Here is a 14,977-nt window from a genome sequence, read left to right on the forward strand (position 1 = left end):
TGTTATATCGCCCTGGATTTCTGGCTTTCAGGTGGTCCCCCTCCTCCCAGTCCTTCATCTCCTGGTCTTCCTTCCATCCCTTTTTTTTTTCAATGAAAACTTTTCAAAAAAATAAATAAATAAACACACTTTTTTTAAGTCCCTTCCTGGTCCGGCTCCTGGAGGCGTTTATCCCACGCAGGACACCATATGTTGCAGAGTGGTTGCAGAGCGCAGGTGTGTAGTGATGTCACAGACCAGGGAGAAGTGCAAAAACAAAAGGTATGGGGCTGAAACTGAGCGCATTGGCACTCAGCATATTATTTAATAAACAAAATAAAAAGTTGAACAAAAACACACTAATAAACAAAAGGGCTCACGGGCCAAAGTAACAAACACAAACTATAATTCTTATTATAACAACAAGTAACGTGGTTCGCTGGCTGATAGCATTCGCTCTTACTCTGGTTAATTCTCTCCTCATCTCTCTTCTCCAAGCGCAGAAAGCTGCAGGTTTTTATACAGGTGACCATCTCCCAATTAGCAACAATTAATCAATTAATTAACTTGGGAGATGGTCACCTTCAGCACAAGGTTTTTAAATAAATAAACAGAACACAAACGCACAGCTTTTCACAGTCATCTCAAATAATAAATAATCATGTCGGACGGCTTTCATCCATCCACACATAAACACAATATATTTATATAATAATAATAATAATAATAATAATAATAATAATAATAATAATAATAATAATAATAACACATGAATACATACATAAATAAAATACACACAAGGGGTGGGCACCCTGTCTCAACACCTCACTCAATTTGTTTTTGCCTGGTTCATGCACTAGTCTTTTGCTTAAGACAAGGTTATTATCTTGATATAACATGTGCATTCTAAATCACAAAAAAAAAACACATTCCCTCCAAGCTCAGTACAAGTATCTGAAAGCTGTTCATTCCTTCAGGAATATGAATGTGACTTTAGCAACTGTACAGCTGTTCAGTGACTAGACACCCACTGTATATTTTTATGCCAAACAATTTTACCAATACATCTCTAAACTATGTTAAACTATGACAAATGTTAGCTTAGAGTGCCCACTTAGGTATTTTCCCATTTTGAATGTCATCTCGCCGCTGTTACCCATTTACAAGCGTCTTAACCACTATGCAAAAGAGACGGTGTGACTGCTAGTGGTCATAGAGCCTTTAATGCTACTCGTCTCACCAACATGGGGACGAACTCTGTAACGGCAGTTTATAACACAACACTGTCCGTTACACCAGCTTCTGTTTGCCAAAGGATTCAATCTTGGAGGACAGAGTTCAGCTTGATCGGTCTCTACCTTGTCGGCTGCCTGGCCAGTCACTGTGGCATGTGAGGCATACCAACACCAGATGATCTTTACTCTCTAGCCCACGGAAGTGCAATGAATTAACAATACATCACAATTGTTCTCTCATGCAGAAATCCCCATTTGCTGTATAACACCCAGGAGCCCAAGAGTGGATGTTGGCGAGCTACCATTTCACCAGGTAACCGCCAGCAGGGTCTACTGTAGCTCAATGAGGAGAAATAGTTCCTCCCTAAACTGTGGGTGTGCCAAAGCTCCCTGTGGAATGCACATCATGACATGACTCGACCTGCACACCATGCAGCCATGCCTTTACCAGGGAGACTTAGGGACCCAATACATTTTGTTTTTAATTGAAATATCTAACAATCATCTTTAATTAACTTGGGCTCTATTCACTGATCACAAATGCAACCTTCAAAGGAGGCAGTAAGAAGAGAACAGGATTCTATTGCTGCTATCGCTAATTACACAATATATAAACACGAAAAGATCAAATGCAGCAGTGTATGATACTGAATGAATTACAGCCACTGCACAGCTTCTTAGCTTCCGTTTACAGTCTGACTCACTTCTATGTTGTGAGGATCGAGGCAGATCCATACTATCTACATGCACAGATGTCTACAGTAAATTACAGCAGCTCAGTAATTCAAAAAGATTGTAATATTTATCATGGAAAAAAGGAAGGTCTTTTTGAAATAAAATGCTGCAATAACAGCGCAGAGGAATATGCTCCAGCCAGGCAAGTGAGTGAGAATCACATCATTGGTTATAAAGTAGAACACCCTGCACTTGCAGCTCGATTGTTCAAGGTCATTTCAGGTTGCCTTTCCAAAATGACACCATATTGATTATTAAGCTACTGAACAGTATTTATAAAAGAGCTTCTGGCTGAGTCTTTGACAGCTATTTGTAGTGCAGCAACGGCTCTACATCCAGAATGCCTCCACAATAGGACATTAATCACTGTCAGCGGCAGAGTGCTGCCTGGTATGAACATAATGCTCATTTTTGAGAAATGTTTATACAGCTGATCCAATCCTAGTGTAAAAAAAATAGGCAGCTCCATTTATCACATACTGCTTTCTTAATGCGCATTCATATAACTGGCATTTTGTTGTAACAGGATGATTTAGTGCTCATTACTGAAACAAGGAATGTGTTTCCTGAAAACTCTAACACTTTAAAATTAGGATTAAAGAGAACTTCTGGAGGAGTTTTTATTTTGTTCTACTGGGTTTTGCTGGGTGATTGCTTGCAATGCTAATTTGACTGTATTGCTTGTGGCAAGTGCATAGCAATAGAGCTGGCTGGCTGCTTTTGGGAATGCTGTTTTTGTTTTTTTGTTGTTTTTTATCTCCATTTTTGCTGACGATACTTCCAGTTAAAATGCTTGCAAGATATTTAACTTCCATGCACCATTACATTCACAAATGAGCCAATAAGCATATTTATAAACTGAACTCTTATACAGCACTATCTAGGGTTTAACAGCTATTCAACATGATGAATAGAAGACACTATAAATCATGTCATTTCAAAGAAGAGGGAGTATGCATACCTCCTTTTTAAATAAATGTTAGACTTAGGGCAAAATTCAGGGGGTGATTGCTGGGCAGCTTAAATCAATTAACACCTATCATTATTAACCTCCTATTTAAACCCCAATCTCACACTCCTTTGCTTTCTTGCATACGCTGCGACCCGTTCTCTACCCAAAAATTTAAAACTCTTAATTTTCAGCATGAACCAACTCCAATTCAGATCAGGAAACCTCCCTGCAGGATTCTTCTCAACAATATCTCATTCATTTATCTGATGGAAACTCTGTACAAAGCAGATTATACCCAGCAACCAGACCCACTGCCCCAGCAGGCTCAGCCTTCGGTGCAGCTATTATATAAGGATTGGCCACTTGCCTGAAAACCCTGCACAACAACAATATCAACATCCCGTCTGGAAGCGATAGCATGCCGTTGTTCAATATATGTTGTACCTTTTATATCTGCTACACCATGCTGCCTGCTTCTCATGCTCACTTCTGCAAAGTCGCTCGCCCAGAGCTTCAGGACAGGCGGCAGCACCGCCCTCCTCTCCGGTCATGCTCTCCTGGTTGCTGTGCTCGTCTCCTCCAAGCACAGCAACCAGGAGAGCAGCCGAAACAAATCCCACCCTTCAGCTTCATAAACAACATTCTCAAAGACATGAAGTCCCTCATTCATCCCTTCGCCCGTCTCAATTGCTTCAATCTATACACGGCTCAACTATATGGACAAATACATCAATGGTTTTATTCTAATCATAACCACTAGATGGCAGTATAACACCACAAGTTCAATACATTTTAGTGGGTCCTCTTTCACTACGAAAGTCATGTATTTTCAAGTCAGGATCAATTTTACTTCAGAAGTTAATATTTCATTCGCTCTGAGACACATGTCGCATACAGAAAACATGTCCTACTATTATCGATGTAGACTGCTCCTGATCAAGTCAATAGGTTTAACAGCAGCCTCAGATCTTTGCTTTCTTAATTTCTGCCCTAAGCCAGACCCATCTTCGGCTCCATCTAATCCGCCTTAACACTCAAAGACCAATATCCACATTCAGCAGATCTCTGCGCTCTACAGCAGGCCACTGCACACTACCGATGGCAGTCCAGTATTCACTAATACAGATAACTGCTTCAGCAGATCTCTGCTTTCTACAGCTGGGCCACTGCACGCTACTGACAGCACTCCATCGTTTACTTCCTCAGAGCTCTGCACTGCTCAGCAGATCCCTCTGTCTACTCTTAACCCTTTGTGGTCCATTGTCGGACTGGGTCCGACATTGCAATTATTCCTCACAGGTCCTTTGTCGGAATGGGTCCGACATCATTATAGCAACGCAATAAACGGGTGTTTAGTCGTTTTTTCTCCGGAAAAAGCCGAGAAAACCATTCAATTGCCGAGTGGGAGCGACAGGAGCCGAGACAAGTCGAAAAAAAAAAAAAAAAGGCGTATCTCATGAATAGTCATACATGGTATCAGGTATCAGACAACGGGGCGGTCACAGTAAACAAGCTGGCTGAGTGCGTCAGCGCACAGAGACTATCATGGACATTTGCAGAGCTTTTTTCAGATGTTATAGTAATAAAATAATGACTTGGATCACATTATTGAGGAGTTTGGTGATAAAACGAGTGATCCGGAGATGATCAATCGGTATGTACGACTATTATTATTATTATTATTTATTTCTTACATAGGTGAACGCTATAGCAAACGAAAGGGTGGGGTGGGGCTGGAGATGCCTAGTGAGTGCTTTGTTGATATGCAGGGCCATTTAAACCCTTTTGACTGTGAAAAAAAATACTTTTAAACAGCGCGTATAAAATTAACTGCGCGTGTAAAAATTAATTAGACCTGGCGTGCCTGACGCGCAATTAATCAATGGACTGCAAAGGGTTAATCACTCCTCACTACAGCAGATCTCGGCTCCCTCTTCAGATCTGCTCACTTGTGCAGCTGGCAAAAGTTGCTTTAGTTTACCATTTAAATCTATAACTGTCCTCCTCCAGAGCTTCCAACGCTCCAGCTTGCCTCCAATACTCAGATCATGGCAATCTAGTCATATGTCCGCTCATCCTTTCAAATACTACAAATGTTTATACATGGTGAGAGACGTGGTACGAGACTGGAAATCTGTCTTGATTATGAATTAAGGAGTTCCACTATTAGGAGAATGACTGAGTTATGAAACCCAAGTCTCTGAATGTGAGTTCACCTTTTCCATTCCAAGCAGACATGATAGTAGCAAACCACTGATCAATCCTGTATTAACTAACATTTAGGATGGTCTGACCACTGTCGTCTCCAGAACCGGCTTTCTCCTCAAACATTTTGGATCGAGCATCAACTTCCGCAGCCAGAGCCGACATTGACCTCTGTCCGGTCGAGAAGCATGGGGCACAGGTCCTCTGCAGCAGTCGATTCATACATCCGTTCATCCCCTATCGACATAGCCAATAGCCATCAAAGACTAGCTAGCATGCCCGGAGTGGAGGCTACCTGACCGCCGGGGCCACCAGAGGTTTTCCCCTTCTAGGAAGGGGTTTTTCCCTCTCCACTGGGCGGCAGGTAATCACATAACCATACCACACTAACACTATTTTAACCTCTCCAGTTTGTCTTGTATGTCCCTTCCTTTCCCATCTTTTGTAGCTGTTTCTTTTATGTTATACACTGATGCGACTCAATTGTTTGTCTCACAGTGATGGTATCTGTGGGGAGCCGGGGGTCCATCCTTTGGGGGGGGGGGGGGGGTAAGTGTGGACTCACTCCCCTGGTCGCCACGATACCTTGTCCTCGTTCTAGGGGGGTTCTCACTGAGTGAGTCAGAGGGGACCCCCGACCACACTATTTTTTCGCAGCTCATGCGCTTTTCTACCTCACCATGTGAGGCGCTGTCCTTCCTTTGCTAGGGACGTGGTCCGCTTTATGCTCTCAGTGCCCAGTCCCAGTCTAACCCATGTTTCTGTTGCAGATTCCTCGCGGGGGCTTTTTCAAGGCTTCGGAAGCCGAGTCTCACCTCATGCGAGGGCAGCACCAGACCAGTCAAGGAATCCCTGACTATTCTTCTTTCAACCCTACGATCGGGCTATTCCTATTGCCCTGAGAGGCGCCTCTGCAGAGTAGACTTTTATATGTTTTCAGATTCTCAGGAACGCTACCTTCGACCAAGCTCCATCCTCGGCAAAAGGAGAGCTCATCGGTCGGGATTTCATTCTATCCATAATTTAAGCGGGGCATCTAAGCCGAGCTACGGGATCGAGCCTCTATCCTTAGCCGAGCATCACTCGCTCTGCCCGTCTTACTAGCAGCTCATTTCTGCTTCCTCTACTCTATCCAGCGGACACCCCATGAAATGTTGTACATTGTATTCATTATTGTTTTTTTTAGCAGAGCTCTGTGTTGAGATAATCTGTATGCCTTGTGAAATGTTCAGTTTGCTCTCCTATGTACTCCGAGCCGTTATACTCGTACAGGTGTGCTTACAGGTGCATGGATTGCACTCATACTTGGGTGGGGATTCAACTAGAAAGGCTATAAAAAACAGAAAGTAATTTCAGTGATTTTGACTGTTTTGAAGTCTTATTATATATCTTACATCACCAAGACTTTCTTTGAATAATTGTACTGGAGATGAGCAATATTTAAAACAGAGTAGTGTTGTCAAATTTGCCAAATTGAAACAAATTGAGACAATATCTACGCTCTTTTATTTTAGTTTATTCATGGTTATCTGTATAAACATGCTATTTAAAAATATTTGCATTGCATATTTTATATAAATTATTTAAAGAATAAGCGCAGCATGCACAATTACTGCCTGAGACTTGGCCTTATCAGAGCAAGCCAAGAATAACTCCCACTAAATATAGATGCACAATGAAAACGCACTAGCTCATTGGGCACATACATAATGTTCTTTACATTTTAAATTGTGAGCAAATTGGTTTGTTGATTGTTTGAGTAGTATTGTTCCTTGGGATAACAAAATACTGAGCTCAAGTCATGTGATTTCATGAAAACGCTAGGTGCTCAGTGTTTGGTATTTGAGTTGAGTTAAAATTGCCAAAATTTGTTGATTAAGAATCTGTATAAATAGCCATTCGAAAAGATTTTAATTAACGCAAGAACAGTGAAAGTCACAACCATGCCCGCTTGAGTAATGAAGATCGCCTGGTTGCTATCAGCATGATTGAAGGTGGCCTGCCTGTGAGAAGACGGGCGTTGAGTGAAAGCCTGCTTTGTGTTCACCAAGGAAGAGAGAGTCCGCTCTAGAGAAGAGAAGAAGAGAACTACTGCACAAATACCCTTCCACTCCAAGACGGTGCTCGTGAAGGCAGTGCCCAGCCGACGCCGTCGGAAGAGGCCAGTGTCGCCGGGAGGACGCTGGGACTTGGTTAGGTTAGTTTAGGGGATTTGATCCCAACAGCCAGTACAGAGAGGGTTTTGTAGGGTAGTTTCCTGGAGCGGGACGTCTCTTTTAGTGACGCTAGCGTTCGCCATGTGTGGGAAACTTTTATTTTTAGCTTTGTTTTGTTTTCTGAATTAAATTTGACACTAGGGCAGCATGTGATCACCCTGTGCTCTGTGTCTGCTTTATTATTATTCAGTGACGAGCCACGTAAGTAACATTGCCCTGTTACAGGCATTTTACAGGATCTTGTGATATTTTGCTTTGATTCAAGACTATGATTTACAGCGCCTTATTGAATTTTAGTGGCAGTGAAAGCGTGGTCCTTCTTATTAACTGGTCTCCTTTAGACCCCATCGATTTTCAGCACGCTCTACCTGAAGGCAGAATGAAAATGCCAGTACATGTAGTAGGACAGACCTCAGGCAAAACTCAAATCAGTGGTGTTAAGAGCATGCTAGGGTCCCTCAAAAGCAGAGCAACAGTTGGGCAATTTGTAAGACTTTCTGCTATTAACTGTCCTCTTCTAACCTTCTAACCTGATCAATGATATGCAGATGCATAGGAAATGGATGCTGCAGGCTGTACCCAGAGTTGCCATGGGGGGGAGCAATTCACACACACACACACACACACACACACACACACACACACACTCACACACACTCACACACACACACACACACACACACACACACACAAACACACACACATACACACTCACACACACACACACACACACACACACACACACACTCACACACACACACACACACACACACACACACACACACACACACACACACACCTTGCAGAACAATATTTGAAAATTACATTTGGATGTTCCCTTCAGAAAATATTTGTGATTATTAAAATTATGTATAAAATCATCAGGACGTATGTACTTAGTGCAGACAATTTGTTAAACATGAACAAATGAAAGTCAATAATAATAATAATAATAATAATAATAATAATAATAATAATAATAATAACACAAAAACCACAGAGAACCATATATACATACAGCATATTAAGAGTATACATAACATAAAAGAAATGACACAAATCAAAAAACAAATCATGATAAAAATGCCTAAACGTAAAAGTGTGTCATTAACTGTTTTTTAAAAGCATCTACGGTCTTAGCATCCCTGACAGATTGAGGAAGGTCGTTCCAAATATATAGTATAGGACCGGGTACTGCACTTTCATAAGGTCAGAAACACAGGATGAACATTAAACACAAATTCAACGTTTTAAAATGTTAACTTTAATGTGCACTGCTGTCTATCAACCCAAACATCTCTTCATACTAGTAAGGTAAAGATAATATTTTAAAGCATGTTTTATTTTCTACATTTTGATTGCAATGCTTTTTGAAAAGAAAACTGAAACTGAACAAATTAATAACACACAGGTGGATTAAGGTTAGTGTTTTAACATTATATAATTAAAAACACACAGGCGGATTAGGTTAGTGTTTTAACATTATATAATTAAAAACACACAGGCGGATTAGGTTAGTGTTTTAACATTATATAATTAAAAACACACAGGAGGATTAGGTTAGTGTTTAAACATTATATAATTAAAAACACACAGGAGGATTAGGTTAGTGTTTTAACATTATATAATTAAAAACACACAGGAGGATTAGGTTAGTGTTTAAACATTATATAATTAAAAACACACAGGAGGATTAGGTTAGTGTTTTAACATTATATAATTAAAAACACACAGGAGGATTAGGTTAGCGTTTTAACATTATATAATTAAAAACACACAGGCGGATTAGGTTAGTGTTTTAACATTATATAATTAAAAACACACAGGCGGATTAGGTTAGTGTTTTAACATTATATAATTAAAAACACACAGGCGGATTAGGTTAGTGTTTAAACATTATATAATTAAAAACACACAGGAGGATTAGGTTAGTGTTTTAACATTATATAATTAAAAACACACAGGAGGATTAGGTTAGTGTTTTAACATTATATAATTAAAAACACACAGGAGGATTAGGTTAGTGTTTAAACATATAATTAAAAACACACAGGCGGATTAGGTTAGTGTTTTAACATTATATAATTAAAAACACATAGGAGGATTAGGTTAGTGTTTTAACATTATATAGTGCTGTAATACAATGCTTAATAAATCAAATATTGCAATGATCTCTTCAGTCTCAAACTAAAATGCCCATACTTCTAAAATGAGAATTCACTTCATGCCAAGAAATTGGAAGAAACAATAATCTTGCTTTGTATTATTTTTCACATTGCATCATGATTTTCTATATAATAATTAAGCCAACTGAATTAGATAGCACTATTACAGTGCTATTTTTCTAAACACTAAAATTCACATTTTCAGAGCTTGTGTTCATGGAGCTCACCTTTGCAACGTTACATTGATATTGTTCATGTAAACACACTGATTGATAACAGCAGTGCCACTCGATTACCATTACATGGAATGCCCATACGTCGCGTGGAAACTTTTTAATCCAATTGTGGTCCTTCTGTCAAACTCCTGCCATCCTTGGTGGGTCAAACGGGGAACTCGACATATCTGTAGCATTAACCTTGATCCTAAAACACAAGCATGGCATAATACTTCCCTTCTGAAGCTCTTGATCTGTTAAATACCAGGGTACAGCTCTAAACCCATTATATTCCAGTACTAGATTCACCTGTGATAATATTGACAGGCTAGGCATTTTCATAGTCTCCAGTTATTATCTCATTTCCATCAAGTGTAAAATGATCATGCTGGGCAGGAGCTATTTCTGTTTGAGAGGGAGCTGGAGATCAGTTCTGAATGCACTATTCACACGCTGAATGCAGGAGACTTGACAGGTCTGGGTTACCTGGGTACAATAGAAAGCAGCCTAGCTTCTGGAAGCTTTGCTACCACTTCAGTTGGTTAATCATGTTATAATTAAAGAAAGTGTCCCCATCATTCAGTGTAAGGCTGTGTATCCATGTCATCTTTTAATAATTTTGAGATATATCTGCTATGAATAATTACTTTGAAAAACAAATATAAAAAAGACTGGATAATACTGGCATAATCAATCAATCAATCAATCAATAAATAAACGAATACAGAGTGCAACCATTGTGCTGTTTGACTTGATGGGTAGATAGATGGTTAAGGTTGTTCAAGAAAATGTTGTATTAATGCCATTTATCAGCAGCTTGTCAGTTAATTGATAGAATTCTGCTTGTTGACTGATTGTAATCCAGAGAACTTTCAATTCAATTTCCAAGCCTGCTCATGTCAAACGAGCCACCAAAACATGACCTTCTGGCATTTCTCATTCATTTCTCATTCATTTCCCATTAGATAACTATGGGGTCAGTATGGGGTAACATCTTTTACTAGGGACCTTGCGTACTACTGATGAACATTTCTACAAGGGTTTTCAAAGTAAATTGATGAAAGTGTATCAGTAAAATGAGGCGTCTTCACTGGTACAATGGCAGCTGCAATGGTGGAACTGGTTGAGTAGAATAGGTGGAATTGGTAGAATAGAACCACATGCCTAGGGTATTAATATGGAGTGCCATTAGCCACTGTCATACCATGTGCAATAATGTTTCCAATCCACGTACTGCAGTCTCTGATGTTAATGAGTATGTGTGACCGGGCAGCGTTGTCAAGGCGACTCAGACCAGGAATCTGCAGTGTAAGCACTCGCGTGCGTTTATTTACATTTACACAAATGCTAAAAACAAAACAAACACGCTCAGTACCGCACTGTCCTTCACCATCACAATCCTCACTAACATCTGTGATCACCCTTTATACACCTGTGGCTGGAGCCTAATTAATCATTTCATCATTTATTCAATTCCCATGTGTTTTTGCAAGGAGGAATTTTACCCCCTCCCTGCCTCCCAATATTCCCCACACACCCGTGCACCGGTAGGGCTTCCACCCCGCCACACTGCCACAGTATGCAATTTCAGATGTCCTTTTCTTATTTTTCCCCACTGTCACCTAACCTTTATATCAGGTTTGCAATCATTCGGACCGATTCTTGTTGCAAGTATTCAGTACTGTATTTGTATTGATTTATTGATTTTATCGTGAGCTTGAGTTCAGGTGCTTTCCCCTGAGTTTGAGTTCCTGTTGTCTGCCATAGAGATATGTATCGGCTAGATCAGCCAAAGTGTCTTTATAGAAGCGAGGGCCAGCGCCATCTAGTGACCTGACATTTCGGATCACGTCTCCTTTTGTTTTCTGGCAGTACACTGCTGTGAACTGCATGGTGCTGGGGCTTATGAATATGAAACCCTTCACTGATGTAGCCTGTATTGCACATGTCTATGGCAGGCAGATAATTCAAGTGTCACTCCCAAACTCAGCATCAAACCAGAAACTAAAGCACAAAAAAACAACAACATGTGAGCATTAAGAACCAATCAGAATGGTTGCACGCATCTTAAAAAAGGCGAGGGGACAGTGAAAAATATCAAAATGTCATTTGAGCAACTTTAGATGTTAAAAGGGATATGTCAGTGGGATACACTTCCGAAGTTTAGATAGGAAATGCTTTTTGGTGAAAAAGTCTCCCTGTGATGGATATCAATCAATCAGTCAATCTTTATTTTATATAGCGCCTTTCATAGTGGACTACCAACACAAAGCACTTTACAAGATGCAATAACAAGAAGAAGATCCATAATACTTTAAATACAGAGAAATATGTTTCTGCATAATACATGATACACAGTCAAAACAATGCATAATACAATACGCTGAAAAATGCATAATACATTAAATACAGTGGAACGTGCATAATACATGATAGTAGCATAATACATGAAATAGTAGCAGCAACACTGCAGCTAATAGCAGATATCAGGCTTAAAGAGCATGGAAAGCAACAGAGAACAGGTGGGTCTTGAGAGATGATTTAAAGTGAGCGACGGTGGGAGCAGATGGGCTTTTAACAACAAACACCAAGCAGCACTGCTCAGCATCGTTCTCAGAAACAGCACAGATTTAGCTTATCTGAGCTGAAGGCAGGTTTCAAAGGCAATGCACTTTATCAGAGAGATCAAGAGCCAAATCAAGTTGAGTTCCTAAATGTTGCCTGTACAGATTCACGACTAATACTGTGAAGCAAAATGAAAATGAACAACGGTTCACAATCAAAAACCAAAATAATACAAATAACTATTCAATGAGGTACTGCAGGCATTCTGAAAATGTGTACTTGTTGTTTGTACCTACAGTTTATTTGAATGCTGTCCAATTTTATTACTTGTGCAGTGAAAGGCACCCAGCCCTTTGCTGACTGTTTACTTCTAGACTTTATAAAGCAATCTAAAAAGCACCCCACTGTGATCTTGTTACAAAGTGTGAGCCATACGGCAGCACAGCAGTCTCCAGGAGGTTTATGTGAATGTACATTGTTCTGACTAAGTTTCTTATCGGAATAGTGCTTGCTTTATGGCTGCATACAAAGGAATTGAGCTTTTACTGCACTATAGAGGATGAGGGTTGTACATTATTAGTAAGGTGCATATCAAGCTGGATACTTTGCTTTTACCTTATTGGGTTACGCTTAAACACAATAAAAAAATGGAAGAGATGATGCAACAATTGATGGATAGATTATTGATCGGTATGGATTTTATTTTGCATACCTCACTTAATCATTGATTGATTAATCAACCTGTTGCCCTATTTTGGAGCCTCACAGTGATGTGTTTTCCTTGGTCATTGATAAGCTAAAGCTCTTCCATTTTTGTCTGTTTTGTGATGCGAAATGTCAGAATTGAATTATTTTTATGGCTTTCATTTTAACAATAGATTGAATAGTTTTCTCAATGCAAGTTCTCAAAGCATTGATTATTGATGATTATTAGCTGTCCAGTGATATTCAATTAGGACACTGATTGCTGATTTCACTCATTATAACCCTGTTTATATTGTGCATATTGTTGCAAACTGCAAAAGCACTGTATTTTCTAGGTTTTCTCAGCTGTAGTACAGAGGGCTATGGTTCAGGCCACAGCTTGGACACTCACCCCCAGAAATGTGTATTTGGTGTGATATAGGGCAGGTCTGAGGCAGACAGCTGTGACTCTGTCCACTTAACCTCCTTTTGTACCTCTACCGACCCCCATACAGTGTGCAGTTTGTAACCTGCAATCACCTCCACAAACATGATATAGTGAAGAATGCAATAAAACCTCCTGCATTCAGTCTGAGCAGTGCTACATTACCAGTGACTGGAGGCATAAACGACCCCGTCAGCCCATGGCATCAGCACATAGTTGAGTTTTGTGACCAGATCAATCCAACTCTGCCATGAACATATCCATTATTCAATATACCGTGCTAGTAAGTGCATTGCAGCATTCTGTAATAGGTGTGCTTGCCCTACCTAGTACTGTATCCCACTGAACATGGGTATGATTTCATACAGCAAACTTTAGGATCATTTCAGCTCAAGTGCACCATGCGGGGCTGCCGGTTTGGCAAGCTTTAAAATGACACCTGCCCTGGAACCCTTCTCATCACAGTTAGTTTAAGTAGCATCAGCCGCAAATGAATGAAACTCAGAATCTGCTCATGAACTCACATTATTACCACAGAGTATATCAAAAAGATTGTAGAAAAAGACTGCAAACAGCAATAACATAAGAGGACAGTAAATATATAAATATATATATATACAGTCAGCAGTCACATATCCGACGCTATAAAATGTTCACTCCAGTGACGGTTAAACGCGTGTGATGCATATCTGATTATTTCATTTTGGCCTGTTCCAATACTTGTCCGTTTTTCACAAAAAAGATACAATATCAGAATACATAGCTGAAAAGACTAGTGTTTTAAAATAAGTAGGCTTCCATTTAGATGGACTGTAGTTGGTTTTGTTGGTACAGTACTATATTTTCAACAGAAGAAGTATTTTAATTTAGAACGGTATGATTTTTTAAAATATCACTTGCCAAAAGAGACGACTGGACATACAGTACATACTTTTAAATCCGGTACGTATTGTAGCAGTATGTAAAATTCCCCATTAACGACCCAACAGCAAAATGGTAAAATAATGTCACAGTTCACTTGCAAATGAAAATGCACAAAAGCAACAAAAGATCACAGATTTAAAAAATACATCACAGTATCTAAAACCGTTTAAACGCAGGCTGTGATGGATATTTAAATAAATTGTAACATTGTAACATTACTTTGTATCAGAAAACTGGTGATGGAGTCAGAAATTGTGTGTGACGGGTAAGTGCATTCATTTGTTACATATACTGTATATATATAATGGGGATTGATTTTATTCTTAATACAAGTGCGGTAAAACGTGACTGACATGTATCTGGGTAACGGATATCTGAGTGCTGACTGTATATACTGTGAGGAAAGGGTAGTGTCGCCTTTAAGAAATGGTGGCGGTACTAGAACGCCTACATCACCCAGGAACCCGAGCACTAATAGATAGGGCGGGGTTTCTGGGTATATAAGGAAGTAGGGCAGAACAGTAAGGGGGTTGAATGATCGTGGGGAACTCTGCCTTATGGTCCTGCTGAAGGAAGCCTGCAAATCTTCAGTGTGCTGTAGAAAAGTATAAGGTAAAGCAAACGCTTTTATTTGAAAGTTAGTTTGCCATTCAGTTT

This window comes from Acipenser ruthenus, chromosome 31 (genome assembly GCF_902713425.1).
Source record: "Acipenser ruthenus chromosome 31, fAciRut3.2 maternal haplotype, whole genome shotgun sequence".
NCBI classification, from domain to species: Eukaryota; Metazoa; Chordata; class Actinopteri; order Acipenseriformes; family Acipenseridae; genus Acipenser; species Acipenser ruthenus.